The sequence below is a fragment of the Thamnophis elegans genome, chromosome Z (assembly GCF_009769535.1).
Source record: "Thamnophis elegans isolate rThaEle1 chromosome Z, rThaEle1.pri, whole genome shotgun sequence".
Taxonomy (NCBI): domain Eukaryota; kingdom Metazoa; phylum Chordata; class Lepidosauria; order Squamata; family Colubridae; genus Thamnophis; species Thamnophis elegans.
In genome coordinates, this window is record NC_045558.1 from 134,927,585 (window position 1) to 134,943,973 (window position 16,389).

The 16,389-nt window shown below is 42.9% G+C and overlaps 1 pseudogene; it reads left to right on the forward strand.

The window, feature by feature from the left end:
* Positions 1–3,089: 3,089 nt before the first annotated feature.
* LOC116521908 lies at positions 3,090–6,990 on the forward strand (annotated as a pseudogene).
* Positions 6,991–16,389: the final 9,399 nt, after the last annotated feature.

The window sequence follows — 16,389 nt, forward strand, 5'->3', positions numbered from 1 at the left end:
ACTCAGGGCAGCTGACAAACCAATAGGGAAAGGGGGCAATACAAAAAACAAAACAAGACAATGACACAATACAAAAAACAAATTAAAAACTCCTCAACAGTCGCAACAATTCGAGTGGGGCTGGGAACTCATCAGCCCCAGGCCTGCTGGAACAGCCAGTTCTTGACGGCTTTGCGGAAAGCCTGAAGGGTGGTGAGGGTCTGAATCTCTACGGAGAGATCGTTCGAGAGGGCCGGAGCAGCCGCAGAGAAGGCCCTTCTCCGGGTGGTCGACAGTCGACACTGGCTAGCTGATGGAATCCGTCTAATTAGATGGGATCTAATTGGTCGTAGGGAGGTAATTGGCATAGCATTATGGCTGTGGGCACACCCAGGCAGAATCTCCATGTGTTCCCCCCACTTTTGGCACATGATGACAAAAAGGTTAGCCATCACAAGAAGAGCCGAGGTGGCGCAAGAAGAGCCGAGGTGGCACAGTGGTTAGAGTGCAGTACTGCAGGCCACTTCAGCTGACTGCTATCTGCAGTTCAGCGGTTCAAATCTCATCGGCTCAAGGTTGACTCAGCCTTCCATCCTTCCGAGGTGGGTGAAATGAGCACCCAGACTGTGGCGGTGATATGCTGACTCTGTAAACCGCTTAGAGAGGGCTGAAAGCCCTATGAAAGCCCTATAAGAGCCAAGGTGGCGCAGTGGTTAAATGCAGCACTGCAGGCTACTTCAGCTGACTGCAGTTCAGCAGTTCGGCTGTTCAAATCCCACCAGGCTCAAGGTTGACTCAGCCTTCCATCCTTCCGAGGTGGGTGAAATGAGCACCCAGACTGTGGGGGCGATATGCTGACTCTGTAAACTGCTTAGAGAGGGCTGAAAGCCCTATGAAGCGGTATATAAGTCTAACTGCTATTGCTATTGCTATGACTGACGTAGAGTTATTACTGAATTGGGCAACTTTAGAAACCAAATAAATAAGTAAATAGACTCAATTTTACTCAATGCACAATTTTACTCATTTTCTAAATCATTTCCCCAAGTTGATGTATTGTAAAGCAGTAGTTTTGAGAAATATGTATTTCTCCAAAACTAGTAAAAAAGATAAATAGTGAAAATAGGAAAAAAAAGGCAAAGAAAATCAGCTAAGAAGATTAAAGTCCTGGAGACTAAAATATATGAAGAACGGCTGCCGCATTAGGGTTTGGCTAGTCTAGGACTAGCCGAAGCTCAGTGGCTAAGATGCTGAGCTTGTCAATCGGAAAGGTTGGCAGTTCAGCAGTTCGAATCCCTAGCGACACATAATGGAGTGAGCTCCCATTACTTATCCCAGCTTCTGCCAACCTAGCAGTTCAAAAGCATGTAAAACGCAAGTAGAAAAATAGGAAGGGAAGAGCATTCTGTGTGACTTTAGCGTTTAGTCACGCCGGCCACATGACCACGGCGACATCTTTAGACAATGCTGGCTCTTTGCCTTTGAAACAGAGATGAGCACTGCCCCCTAGAGTTGGGGACGTCTAGCACATATGTGCAAGGGGAACCTTTAGCTTTATCTTATTCTAGAGAAAAGGAAGACTAGGTGGGACATGGCCGAGGTGACACAGTGGGTAGAGTGCACTACTGCAGATGACTGTTATCTGCAGTTCAGCAGTTCAAATCTCACCGGCTCAGGGTTGACTCAGCCTTCCATCCTTCCAAGGTGGGTAAAATGAGGACCCAGATTGTGGGGGCGATATGCCGACTCTGTAAACTGCTTAGAGAGGGCTGAAAGTCCTATGAAGCGGTATATAAGTCTAACTGCTATTGCTACATGATAGCAGTATTCCAGTATTTGAGAGGTTGCCACAAAGCGGAGGGAGTCAACTTATTTTCCAAAGCACCTGAGGGCAGGACAAGAAACAATGGATGGAAACTAATCAAAGAGAGAAGCAACCTTACTTGCTGTCAGAAGTTGTGGGTGCTTCATCACTTTTTAAGTTTTTAAGAAAAGACTGGACAGTCCCTTGTCTGACATGGTATAAGGTCTCCTGCTCAAGCGAGAGTTGGACTAGAAGACCTCCAAGATCACTTCCAGCTCTATTCTGATTGAAAGCTGTTTTGTGAGTGTTTCTTCCTTTTATAGTTGACCAATGGAAGAGATAATGCTGGTTCAAAAATCCAAAATTGTACAGCTCTAAAGAACACTCCATACATTTCTTCCTCATGTCTAGGTGTTGGGATAATGCGACAAAAACAGTACTTCACAAGGGGGCTCCCTCTGGAAAGGGGGAAAATCCAGGACATTTGTAAATGTCTAATCCAGGATTGGGATAAACAAATATTAACAGCTAGTCAAGGATAAGGTTCGGGATGGGTGGGTGATTCCATACCAGTTGGATCATTAAGGTTATCACAATGAACTGAGTTTATATTGTAATGTGTTTCCAATAAAGTTTATGTTCTAGATCTTTTCTTTGAATTGCAATACTTGTGTATATAAAAGGAAGACTTAACAATATATAGGAGACTCTATTTTTTGGGAATGAGCCTTGGATGTTGGTCCAAATAAAACCAGGCACAAACCATGCTGATTACCTGTATTCTGGGCATAATCTATGAATATTTATGGGAATTGAGAGAACAATATCTCTAGAAATGGTATCTCAAACGTCTGTAGAAACTGGAGCACTGAAGTTTTTTAAACTTTCAATTTCTGCAATTGAAGAAGAATGGGAACTAGACTAACCACAAAACGGTGGCATAGTTTATAGTTGGTTTGCCTCCAGAGGACCTCCTAACAAGGGTTGCACTTGATGTTTTATCCAAAGGTTATCAGCCTCAAGTATATTCTAGCTACAGTATTCGAATGCTCATGGGAAATTAAAGGCAACTCTCCTCAGAGACGGCATTGTAAGCTTTTGCAAAGAAGAAGAAAATCAACTTTCTATGATGCAATCTTCTGGATAGTCTTTAAATGTTAAGGAAATTAAGTTTTCATGAAGTCTGCCATTTCCCCTATCCCCAAGATACGATGAATCTTTTTTTTTTAATAATGTTTCTGCAAATTATTCTTGGTGAATGGATGGTGAGATGTAGCAAAAGGCATTTGACGAAGAAAAGGTGGTAATGAAGGAAGAAGAAGGCAAGGTAAGTGTGGAGAACTCTTTAGAATATAATAGAATAACTTGATTGTCACTTTGATTGTACATTGATTGGCATACATTAAAACAAAATTTTGTTGCATACAGCCCTCAAAGGGTCACCGCCTCCAATATGCCCTATATAAACATGACAAGATAAATAAATACAACATTATGCAAATGCCCACCTATATTATATGACACAGAGAAACAATATAGTCTAGTTCGGATGTATATATGTACATGGGGAGAAAAACGAATCTTGTGAGTTTACTAGACGGATGGTGTAAGAAAGCTGTTACAGAATCTGGTAGCCCTGCTAAAAATACTTTGAAGTTGAACCCACTCCCCCACCTCCGAGAGAAGCAAAAGAAAGAGACCATTAAGTGGCAGTTTGGGGTCTCTAAAAATGCTTTGAGCTCTAAGCACATAGTGCTTATGAGCAGTATCCTGATTAAGAGGAAGCGAGTTTCCTATAATCTCTGCTCTCCTTACCACTCTCTGTATGGACTTTCTATCTGAAACCCATAACTGCAAAATACCAAAAATGATCATTTTACTTTTGTCTAGTATTTAGATTTTAGGAAAAGCCAGAATCTTTATTCTTAGTACTTTCCACACTGCTTCCTTCACTTCATTGTTCCTAATGCTGTAAGTGAAAGGATTAAGTATTGGGATAACTATAATGTTCACCACAGAAACAATCTTCATTCTATTGAAGGAAGAATCTGGTAGATCCATCTTTTTTAGAATGAGTATATGGAATAGAATTTCACTGCAAAAATAACCATGGTTTGCCAGCATATATTCAAATCCACCTTCACCCAGAGAGAAACATGAGAGCTATTGAATTTTTAGAGTCCTTTCAGAGGTGGGTTCCTACCGGTTCAGCCCAGTTCAGTTGAGTAAGTAATAACTCAACTGCCCACACAACCAAACTGGTTCTATTGTCAGCGGCGCCATCTTGGTTTTTGGCTCTGCGCATGCGCAGAACAATCTCCATTGCAGAAATGTAATCCCCCCCGCTTTTTAAAATGTTTTACGCATGCACAGAACTTTTTTGGTGTAAGTGCACACGGACACAGCATTTACACCAAAGTCCTTTATCTATTTCATATTTCTATCAAACCCTATATTTGGTTTTTCAGTATTTTTCAGTCTTTCCTAGATAATAAATAACGTAAAGAAAGTTCTTGCAGAGAAGTACTGGATTTTGGTATCCTATAATGCCAACGTTTCCAAGTTCTAATTTGTGGGATCCTTGGTGCTCTCAGATCTTGGAGGCGTCTTTGCAGATGTTTAATTAACAAACTGGGTAACATTATAAATGCACTGATCAATCAATCAGAATAGAGCTGGAAAGGACCTTCAAGGTCTTCTAATCCAACTTCCTGCTCTAATGATGAACCAACAACTTCTGATGGCAAAACGTTAATTTTTCTCACTGTTGAGAAGTTTCTCCTTAATTCGAGGTTACTTCTCTCCTTGATTAGTTTCCCTCCGTTGTTTCTTGTCCTGCCCTCTGGTGCTTTGAAAAATAAGTTGGCCTCCTCCTCTTTGTGGCAACCTCTCAAATACTGGAATACTGCTGACATGTTCACCCAGTCCTTCTTTTCGCTAGACTATCCAAACCCAAATTCTGCAACTGTTCTTCATATGTTTTTTTTTCTTTTTTTTGGGGGGGGGGGAGATGATGATTTTCCCAGTTCAATAAGGAGACATCTGCAAGAAAATATCCAGGCTCAGAGAGCAGCAAGGACTTCACAGTTCAACCACGAGGTCCAAATCTTCTCTTTATCAAATTCTAATGTATATGAAAATATTTCACTTGTTGTCTATATCTATATCTTCCAAAAATGTCGCTATAGTTTCAAGAACCTCCAAGTGACCTCTGATTCTCCAAATTTTACACATGGCATCAATAGCCATTAGTGGTTATTTTATACTGCATTCAGTTTTGGTCACCATGATGAAAAAAAGATGTTGAGACTCTAGAAAGAGTGCAGAGAAGAGCAGCAAAGATGACTTGTGGACTGGCAGCTAAAACATATGAAGAACAGTTGCAGGAACTGGGTGTTTAATGAAAAGAAGGACTAGGGGTGACATGATAGCTGTGTTCCAATATCTCAGGGGTTGCCACAAAGAAGAGGGAGCCAAACTATTCTCCAAATTACCTCAAGGGAAGACAAGAAGAAATGGGTGGAAACTAATCAAGGAGAGAAGCAACTTACGTATAACTAAGAAGAAATTTCCTGACAGTTAGAACAATTAACCAGTGGAACAATTTGCCTCCAGAAGTTGTGAATGTTCCAATACTGGATGTTTTAAAGAAGATGTTGGATAACCATTTGTCTCATGGTGTAGGGTTTCCTACCTAAGTAGGGGGTTGGACTAGAAGACCTCCAAGGTCGCTTCCAACTATTCTATTCTATTCTATTCTATTCTATTCTATTCTATTCTATTCTATTCTACTCTACTCTACTCTACTCTACTCTACTCTACTCTACTCTATTTCCTTTCCTATTCTATTCTATTCTAGTCCCTTTTCTATTCCATTCCATTCCATTCCATTCTTTTATATTCTACTCTACATTCTACATTCTACAGTCTACATTCTACATTCTACTTTCTACTTTCTACATTCTATTCTATTCTATTCTATTCCTTTTCCTATTCTATTCTATTCCTTTTCCTATTCTATTCTATTCCCTATTCCATTCTATACTATTCTATTCTGGATTCAGGAGTAATGAAATTCCAGTGGTGGCCCTTGAGATATCATAACTGATATTCAAACATGTAACTGGAAATGTCTTATTCAGCTACTGTAACTCCACATATCTCTTGCATCACAATAGCAGGTCTTAAGAAATGTAGTTGAATCTCCTTTTATTGAAGATTTCCATGCTTTCTCTTTTTGTAACAGAAGGAGAAGATGAATTTGACCAACTGTACAAGAGCCACTGAATTTATTCTTGTTGGGTTGTCAGGTGTTTGGCGAATGGAAAGTGTGATGTATGGCAGCATCTTTCTTCTTTACCTCCTGTGTCTGATGGGAAACGGGCTGATCATTGCCATGGTAATTTTGGATCACCATCTGCAGAAGCCCATGTATTTCTTCCCTTAGCAACCTTTCTATCAAAGACATCGGGCACACCACAACCTTTATACCCAAGATGCTGCTCAACCATCTCTCGGGAAATCATTCCATCTGTTTCTATTGCTGTATGATACAACTGAACTTCTATTTTCTTTTTGGGGTGACTGAATTTTTCATCATCTCTTTGATATCCTTGGACAGATATGTAGCCATTTGCTATCCCTTCAGGTATGCCACCATCATGACCTCAGGGATATGCCTTAAACTGGCAATAGGAGTGTGGTTTGGAGGCTGTTTCTCCATTCTTTCTCAGGTGGTAATCACTGCAAACCTGCTCTTTTGCGCTTCCAATGTTATCAATCATTTCTATTGTGGCGCTGGGCCCGTGTTGAAGATTGCAGGAGGAGATACACATCTCATCGAAGCCCTCGGCTTCCTCGTTGCTGTGGCTATGGTGGTGTCATCCCTGCTTTTCACCCTCATTTCTTACCTCTTCATCATCTACACTATTCTCCGAATGTCTTCAACCTCCAGACAGCAGAAGGCCTTTTCCACGTGTGCTTCACATCTGGTGGTGGTTAGCCTTTTGTACGGATCGGTATTTTTTGTCTATTTAAGACCAACTATCAAGAACTCTTCCTTCAGTATGACAAAATATGTCTCCATAGTGTATACTTTCATCACCCCTGTACTCAATCCTTTCATCTACACCATTCGGAACAATGAAGTGAAAGATTCTGTACGTAGACTGATTGGAAGGAAAGTTACCAATCTCGGGAATGTCTAAGTATCTCCAACCCTAACCCTTGGTTAAAAGAAATGGGAAGTTTAACAGATTAACAGTTGGAGGGAACCTTATAAGTCATCTAGTCCAACACCCTAACCAAGCAGGAGACCCTACACCATTTCTGATAGATGGCAGTCCAACTTCTTCTTGAAAGTCTCAAGTGATGAAGCCCCCACAACTTCCGAGGGCAACTTCTGTTCCATTGGTTGATTGTTCCCATTGTCAGAAATGAGAACAATTATTTTTTCAACCTTATTTCTAGGTTGAATCTCTCCTTGACCAGTTTCCATCCACTATTCCTTGTCTGGCCTTCAGGTGCTTTGGAAAATAGCTTGACCCCTCTCCTCAGCCCCTCAAATATTGGAACACTACTATCATGTGTCCCCTGGTCCTTCTCTTCATTAGACTAGCAATGCCCAGTTCCTGTAACTGTTCTTCATATGTTTTAATCTCCAGGCCCCTAATCATCCTGGTTACTCTTCTCTGCACTTTTTTTTTTTAGAATCTCAACATCTTTTTTATAGGGTGGTGACCAAAACTGGATGCAGTACTCTAGGTGTTGTCTTAATAGGGCTTTATAGAGTTGTATTAGTACCTCACTTGGTCTTGACTGTATCCCTCTGTTAATACAATTTAGGATTTTGTTGGCTTTTTTGGTGGCTGCTGCACACTGCTGGCTCATATTTAGCTGTTTGTCCACTAAGACTCCAAGATTCCTCTCACAGTCATTGCTATTAAGCCTGGTGTCAGGCCTGCAATTATATTCCTTTTAGGATCTTTGGCCTGCCACACTTTCTTTTAATTCATTATGCTTTTTCATTAGTGTAGTAGTTGGGAGGGGAGAAATGAAAGGAGTAGGATTGTGGAATGTATTGTTGTCATTCTTTTCTAGAAGACCAAGGTTATCTTTTGTCTCCGCACCTTTACACCTGACCGGAAGCAGCTAGGTGGAGATGACAGCATGGAAGAAGAAGATTGGACCATATGATGGATTGTGGGTGTGGGGACAAGATCATGAACTTTTAACTGGGTGGGATTCTGATGTAACTTCCAGAATTGGGATTAACACAGATGTGCTAAGATGTCTGCTTTATTAAATTGGAACTTTCAGGATCATTTTGCCTTGGACTCTGATTTAATTCTACATGATACTTGGAACACTGACACCTGGTTTCACCCAGTTTATATGTGTACTTTTTCTTACTTACGTGTAGGACTTTGCTTTTCTCTACATTGAATTTCATTTTGTTAAATAGGTGATTAATCAGAAGTGATTCTGTTTTCCAACAGATTTTTTGTAAATCAAATGTAAACCTAATCTGTCTTTTCAAGGACTCCTGTGTGCATCTATTCCTTGAAATTGGGGTGTGCTCAAAAATATCAACAAAAAATCATATGATATTTCACATGGAATCCCACAACAGTGAGGTAATTGTTGAGTCACATTCAAGTGGAATGCAACATTTTTTTCTCTTTGTTGAGAAGCGTCTGTATGTACCGTCAAAAATAAAATTTGGTATCTCCTGATCATTTGGGTTTCAGAGCATGACATTAGACCAGAGGTGGGTTCCTACCAGTTCGCCCCAGTTCGGTAGAACCGGTTCATCAAATCTACTGAACCGGTTAGAAGAGGTTCCACCAGAAAGCAGGCCACGCCTACAGAAGAGGTTCCAAACATTTTTGAAACCCACCACTGACACACAGAGAGAGAGAGAGAGAGAGACTCACACAGAGAGAGGAAGAGAAAGAGAAAGAGAAAGAGAAAGAAAGAAAGAAAGAAAGAAAGAAAGAAAGAAAGAAAGAAAGAAAGAAAAAAGAAAAAGTAAGAGAGAGATGAAAGAAAAAAAGGAAAAGGGGACAGAGAGACAAAAGGAAGGAAAGAGACAGACAGACAGACAGACAGACAGACAGAGAGAAAGAAAGAAAGAAAGAAAGAAAGAAAGAAAGAAAGAAAGAAAGAAAGAAAACACATGGCCGGCAAGCCACTCCCACCAGGTCACATGGCTGGCAAGCCACTACCACAAAGGAGGCCACACCCACAGAGTAGATTCAAAAATTTTTTGAAACCCACCACTGCATTAGACTGAGATGTCATCAACTATGCTTTTAATTGTCAAAGTTGGAAAGGCATGGTGCAAGCATCCTGCTTTTCCTTCATCTCCTAGCATCTTTTAGTACTATCAATCATGATATCCATCTGAACTGCCCAAAGGCATTAGAGTGTGTAAATTGGGCATAATATTCTGCAAATATCTCTCCCCCCCTATGGTTAGTTTCAGTTGGCATTCAACAATTACTTGGGGCAATTGACTGTGCTCATCTGTCAATTCAGAATGAGGTAATATCCAGCTGCATATTTCCAACCTTGGACCAATCAAGGGATACTGTCAAGATCATGCTCTAGTGGAGACCTGAATAGGGAGGAAAAGACTGAAATTCAATACTAGAAAGACTATTGTCTGAAGATATTTGGACTCTATCATCCATAATCCAAGATAGAGTTGCATTTTCACATTTGAGACTAGTGAACAAGTTCTATTTGCTCTTTTGTTTTAAAATGTTGTGAAAAGGTTATGAAAATATGTTCTGAAAATGTTCTGAAAGAACAAAGCATGTTCTTTCTGCGCCAACTCAGAAAGCTCAAACTGCCCAAAGAGCTGCTGATTCAGTTCTACAAAGGAACTGTTGTGTCTGTCCTCTGTACCTCCATAACTGTCTGGTTTGGCTCTGCAACCCAACAAGACAGACACAGACTTCGACAGATAATTAGAATGGTAGAAAAAACAATTGCTACCAATCTGCCTTCCATTGAGGACCTGTTTGCTGCACGAGTCAGAAAGAGGGCTGTGAAAATATCCATAGACCCCTCGCATCCTGGACATCAATTGTTTCATCTTCTGCCCCCAAAAGGATGCTATATGGCATTGCACACCAGAACAACTGGACACAAGGACAGTTTCCCCCCGAATGCCAATATTTAATTTTACATATTTCAATGGCAGGGAGAATAATATATGCACAAAGGACCTGGAAAGGTAAGAGGCGCACTTTACGGCCCAACACCGCCCACCTCGCCCCAATGGTAAAGGCAGCCTGCCTGGTTCCCTTCCCCACTGTCCCTTTAGTCAGGGGTGGCAGGTGGGTTGGGAGAAATGAGATCCGTGTCCTAGCGCTACCAGAGACTGACAGCTCCGCTGTGTTCCTCGCCCTTTCATCCATTGAAGCCCCTTCTAAAAAAAACCTCGCGAGTTGAATTCCTGAGGTTTTTTTACAAGGGGATTCACTGGACGAAACAACAAGGAATGCAAAGGACCTGGGAAGGTAAGAGGCATGCCTCGCTTCTCCCCCCCTACCTGCCACCCCTCATTAAAGGGACGGAAGGGAAGGGAACCAGGCAGGTTGCCTTTACCATTGGGGCGAGTTGAGTGGTGTTGGGCCACGAGGCGCACCTCTTACGGTTCCAGCTCTGTTGCGTTCCTTGCCATTGTGTTCAGGGAAGCCCCTATTAAAAAAAAAACCTTGTCGCAACTTCAAGAAGTTTGATTGAACTCGCGAGAAGGTTTTTTTTTTTTACCAGCGGCTTCCTTGAACACAATGGCGAGGAACGCGATGGAGTTAGCAATAGCAATAGCAGTTAGACTTATATACCGCTTCATAGGGCTTTCAGCCCTCTCTAACCGGTTTTACAGAGTCAGCATATTGCCCCCAACAACAATCCGGGTTCTCATTTTACCCACCTCGGAAGGATGGAAGGCTGAGTCAACCCTGAGCCGGTGAGATTTGAACAGCCGAACTGCAGAACTGCAGTCAGCTGAAGTAGCATGCAGTGCTGCATTTAACCACTGCGTTGGAAAGGTAAAAGGCGCACCTCACTTTTCACCTGCCCCAGAAAATAATAAGCACTTCCCTAAAATAAGGCCAAGGCCATATTTCATGGGGCAAAAGAAAATAAGACCCTGTCTTATTTTTGGGGAAACACAGTAGGAAGCTTTCAGAGTGCTCCTGGGGGACTGGGGAGGGCAGAAATGAACAAACAATGGCCTGTGTTTTGATCAATTATCCCCCCCAAGCCACCAGGAGCAGGTTTTCAAGAAAACATTGGGCAACCAGGTGGTATAAGGCCGCGATGGTGCCACAGCTGGCATGCAGAGCCCTCTCTGTGGGCACGCGAGCCGTCACTCAGATCAGCTCAACCATGCATGCACGCGTGCCTCCTGCTGACCAGCTGATTTTCAAGACTCTGCCGCATATCCGGGAGATGCGCTCCCATGCATGGGGAGGGGGTAATGCATACAAATGGGGGGTGCAGCGTGCCTCCTTCCACACCTTGTTTTTGGTGCCAGGAGGTTTCAGGGAGGCCTGCTAAGCCCAAAATGGGGCGTGAAAGGGTCATGCCAGGGGTGGGTTCCTCCCGGTTCGCACCGGTTCTTGCGATCCGGTTTGTCAGTGAACCCAGAAGTAATTAACTTCCAAGTTCCTAGCTCCTAGCCCCTGTCGCTGGGTGCCTGCAGGGTTTTTCTTTTTAAAAAACGCCTCTCCGGAGAGGAAGCCCTGTCAAAGCGCACCTTTCCCGCCTTGGTGGCTGCAGGAACCGCCCCGCCACTTTATCTTCCTCCTCCTCCTCTTCCCCTTCTGCCATGAGCAGCAGCAACGGCAGCCGAGCTGGGAAAGGGGCGCTTTAGCAGGGCTGTGGAAGCTTTGTCAAAGCGCACCTTTCCAGCCTTGGCGGCTGCAGGAACCGCCCCACCGCTTTCTCTTCCTCCTCCTCCTCTTCCCCTTCTGCCATGAGCAGCAGCAACGGCAGCCGAGCTGGGAAAGGGGCGCTTTAGCAGGGCTTCCGCCGCGCCCCCAAGGACCGCTGACCTCGCGCCGCCGCTGCTTCTTCTTCCCCGGCCTTCCCAGTTAGCTTGCTTGAAGCTCCAAGGAGGCGGGAGGAGGGTCGCAGGAGTGGAAGTGGTGGGAGGTCTCCCCGGCCGGGAAGAGCTGAGAGACTGCCGGCCCCTTTCGCAGGAAAGTTAACTTTTCTTGGCGAAATCCTGCCCCCCCACCCCGCGTGGGTGAGTGGTCGGCTGTCCTCTTCCCGTAAGCCGCCCGGAGTTACCTGTGTGTGAGGTGGGCTGCCCTATGCATTTGCGTGTGTGCGCTGGAAAGAGAGTGAAAAAGAGAGGGAGAAATAATTATATTGATTAGATAGATCAGTCTTTCTCCACCTTGGAGACTTGAAAGTGTGTGGACTTCAACTCCCAGAAAGGGAGTTGGGAGAAAGGGAGAAAGGAGGAGAGAATGAAAGGAAGATGGGGGAAAGAAGAAAGAGGTAAGGAGAGGAGGATGGAAAGGAGAGAAAGAGGGGGAGAGAGGGTAGAAAGGGGAAGAGGAAGAGCAGGAGTAGGAGAAAGGTAAGGGAAGAAGGAAGGGGAAGGAGAGCAGGAAGGAAGAAAGTAGAGAAGGGAGGAAGGGAGAAAAGAAAGGGAAAATAAGGTGGTGTTATAACAGGAGGAAGGGATGGTAAACAAAGCAACCCAAACTGTATATTATAACCTATTAAATGAAATAATAAATGTATAAGAATGATAAATGTTAAAACACTTGTAACCAAACGACATGCTATATGTGATGATGGGTTTTTTTCTTTTTGTTTTGTTTTGTTTTTATTGTTGTGGGTATGTGTCGTCTATGTAACAAAAATAAATAAAAAATATTTTTATAAAAAGGTGGAGAAACACTGAGATAGATGATAATGAGGGAGGGAGAGGGAGAGAGAGAGAGAGACCATAACTAGATAGACAGATAGGCAGGCAGATAGACGGATGGATAGAGAGAAAGAGAGAGAGATAGGTAGGCAAGCAGATAGATGGATGGAGAAAGAGAGGGGGGAAGAGGGAGAGGGATACCACTCTTTACCAATCTGAAAATCTGGTCACCTTACTTGTTTAGGTAATTCTGAGATGGTTGATGGGTCTGTGAGTGCCTGTCCTTTATAATTTTCCACATTGCCTTGATGGTTTTTATTCCAGTGACTTTGTCTTTCCTGTTCTTAGGCTTAGGAAAAAAAAACTGGTTTCATTGGCAGTCTTTTTTTTTTGGGGGGGGGGATTTTTATTTTTTTGGTGTTTTCCTAGCACTGTCATAGTTTGTGGGTGTGGGTGGGTGTGTAATGTCCCACAGTTATCTATGCATTAATAATGATCTAGTAATATTAATAATATCTAGTAATTAGTAATATCTAGTAATAACATCGTCTTGGCCACTCCCACCAGGTCACATGGGTGGCAGGCCACTCCCATCCGGTCACATGGGTGGCAAGCCACTCCCATCCGGTCACATGGGCAGCAAGCCACTCCCACAAAGGAGGCCACGCCCACAGAGTAGGTTCGAACAATTTTTGAAACCCACCCCTGGGTCATGCACATACGTGAAGGGGGTGTGGGGGTCACATGCATGTGTAGGGGGAGTGTGAGGGTCACCCCTATGCATGGGGGTTTGCACACATGCATGGGGGGAGCTTGGGGGTTCAAACACATATGTTCCGGGGGTGGGGTGGGGCACATTACATTATGGGTGTGGGCACGTACATGATTTCAGCATGCAGGGAGAAAAGATTAGCCATTACCTGCTTTCTTAGTTGTTCTTGTCTTCTGGCAGCTGTGCGCATGGGCACTTTGGGAACAGGCTCCAGCTGTTCTTCTGCCTCACTGCTATCTAACTCCATCTCTGCCTCCGATGTAGAGCCTTCATCTGAGCTTTCCTCAACCCCCTGGGACTGCTCCATGTTCCTCCCCAACCGCCTCACTGTCTGACTCTTCTGCCAGCTCGGCTGGCTGCCAGCGGGCCACAACAACTTTGTTGAAAGTCTTAACTTTGAATTCCATGGAAAAATGAATGGAGAAAAAGGGAAAGTGGAAAGAAAATCATTTTTAGATAACATCTCTAATCTGTTCCTTCACTGTTTCACAGTGTCTTGGAAGAGTCATGGAAGACTTAATAAATACAAGACTCTAGGTCTGGGAATGGCCTTTCGCATTTGTCCAGATAAAACCAGATGTGATTGATGCTGATTCTAAATTATCTGTTGTGGGCACAGTCTCTCTATATACAAGATTATGGGAACTGAGAGGCATTTCTCAAGCTTCTGTAGAAAATGAAGCATTCCATCAATAAAGGTTTAACTTTTTTGCTTTCTGCAGTTGACAAAAAAAATAGGAATAATGCAATCCATAATATCAATAACACTAGGACTAATATACCACTTCACAGTGCTTTACAGGCCTCTCTAAGAATCAGCATATTCCTCCCAACTCATTTTACCCACCTCAGAAGCATGGAAGGCTGAGTCGACCTTGAGTCTGGTGGGATTTGAACTGCCAAATTGAAGGCAGCCGGCAGTCAACAGAAATAGCCTGCAGTACCGCACTCTAACCACTGCGCCACTGAGGCTCCTAAAAAAGTTTAATGAGAGTTTATCTTTGTTGGTGTGCCTCCAGAGAATTTCCTCTCTTGGGATGGCATTTGAAGATTCATCCAAAGATATCATCTTTGGGTATCTACTAGTGACCGAGCATGAATGCTCATGGGAAATTAAAGAAGACATCCTTAGAGATTGTATTCCAAGCCTCCATGGAGAACCAATAATTAAACTGTATATGATGCAATCGGCTAGATGCTGTTGAAATGTTAAGGGAAATATTGCTCAAGAAGTCTACCATTTCCCCCTCAAAACATGATGTGCCGTTTTCTTTACTTCTTCAAATCTCTACATTGATGAATGGATAGAGAAGTGCCGTGAAGAGCATCAGGAGAAGACAAGGTGGGTAATGAAGGAAGAAGTCAATGTAATGGTAGATGGTCCATGGACAACTTAGGTCCATGGTTCTTAGAAGAAGCTCATGGAACACAATTTCACTGCTAAAATTACTTTGACTTCCTAGGATTTAGGCACCTCCACCTCCACATGGTGAAGAACATCCTCTATTTTATTTCTAATGCCCCCTTTTTCATTTGCATCAATATTATTGAAATTTTCAAAACATATGTGTTGCTCTTTTGGGTGGCTATAAACAGGGGTGGGGTTGGATTCAGCTAGTTTGGATGAACCGGTAGCTCTGACGATTAGCTGGTAGCGAACTCGTTCACTTCGACGATCAGGTGGACCCTTCAACCTGCCCCTCTGCTTTACTTACCTATATCCCTCTCAGCTGATTGTGTGCCACGCTTCAGTTGTGTTACTCCCCAGAAGTAACGTGGAAGTTCTGTTAAAACTATGCATTCACGTGGAGCGGGCATAAGGCGTGAGGCGAAGCACGCAATCACCGAACCAGTTGTTAAACTGGCAGGATCCCAACACTGGCTATAAAGGTATCCCATTCTCTCTATCTGGTGGGTTTATATATATTTTTCTTGACACTCTCAGATAATATTTTATTTGCTGTACAACACAATCGTTCAGTCTTTATTCTCTCCCTATAGTTTGGTTTCATTCACAAATTCTCTCTTTGTTTGCTCTCAGTCACTTCACTATGTTCCATGTTATCAATAAAATATTTACATTTCCTTATTTTTCTATCACACTCCAGTGGTGGGATTCAAATAATTTAACAACGGTTCTCTGCCCTAATGACCAGCTGGGTAGGGTGTGGCTTGGTGGTCATGTGACCGTGACCAACTCAATGTCACTCAGGTCGATGGGCGCTTCTCCTTAGATGTTACAATGTAATAAGGGTTAACGGGAGAGGCAGTTTCTGTAAGCAGGGCAATAAAGATTAGGCTGGAAACAACACCAGGATGTTTCCTTCCTGCCTTCCTTACAGGATTAGCTCTGTAAAGTGGAAAAAACAAAGGGAGATTTCTTCCAACAACCGGTTCTTCTAACTCTTAGAAAGTTAACAACCAGTTCTCCCGAATAGATGCGAAACAGGCTGAATCCCACCACTGTCACATTCCATTTTGTTGTTGTTTTTTTAGTAGTTTACTGGTCTATTTTTTAGATCACTGACAATATGTAGAACATTTGTGCACAGTTCTCTACTGAGAATTGCCAACTAATTTGCATCAAAATATTTCATCTCTAGACCTACTTTGCAAAATGTCATATTTTGTATGTAAGTAAGTAAATATACTTACCTGGCAGGGGAGACACTTTGATCATATTTTGTATGAATTCCCAATCAATCACCTCTTATTTTCTGATAGTGGGAAATGTCATATTTGACACCAAGCTCTAATAGCTCTAACAGTATGTTTTCTTCTGATGGTATGTTTTGGTCTCATGAGTTGTGACATTCCATTGATGGTCATTTTGAAATCATAACTGCTATTCAAATGTGAGTTCAATCCTAGAGAATCCTAGAGAGTGGCAGATGTTTCTCTCTCTCTGGGCTCATTGAGTTATTGTTTGCTGTGAAC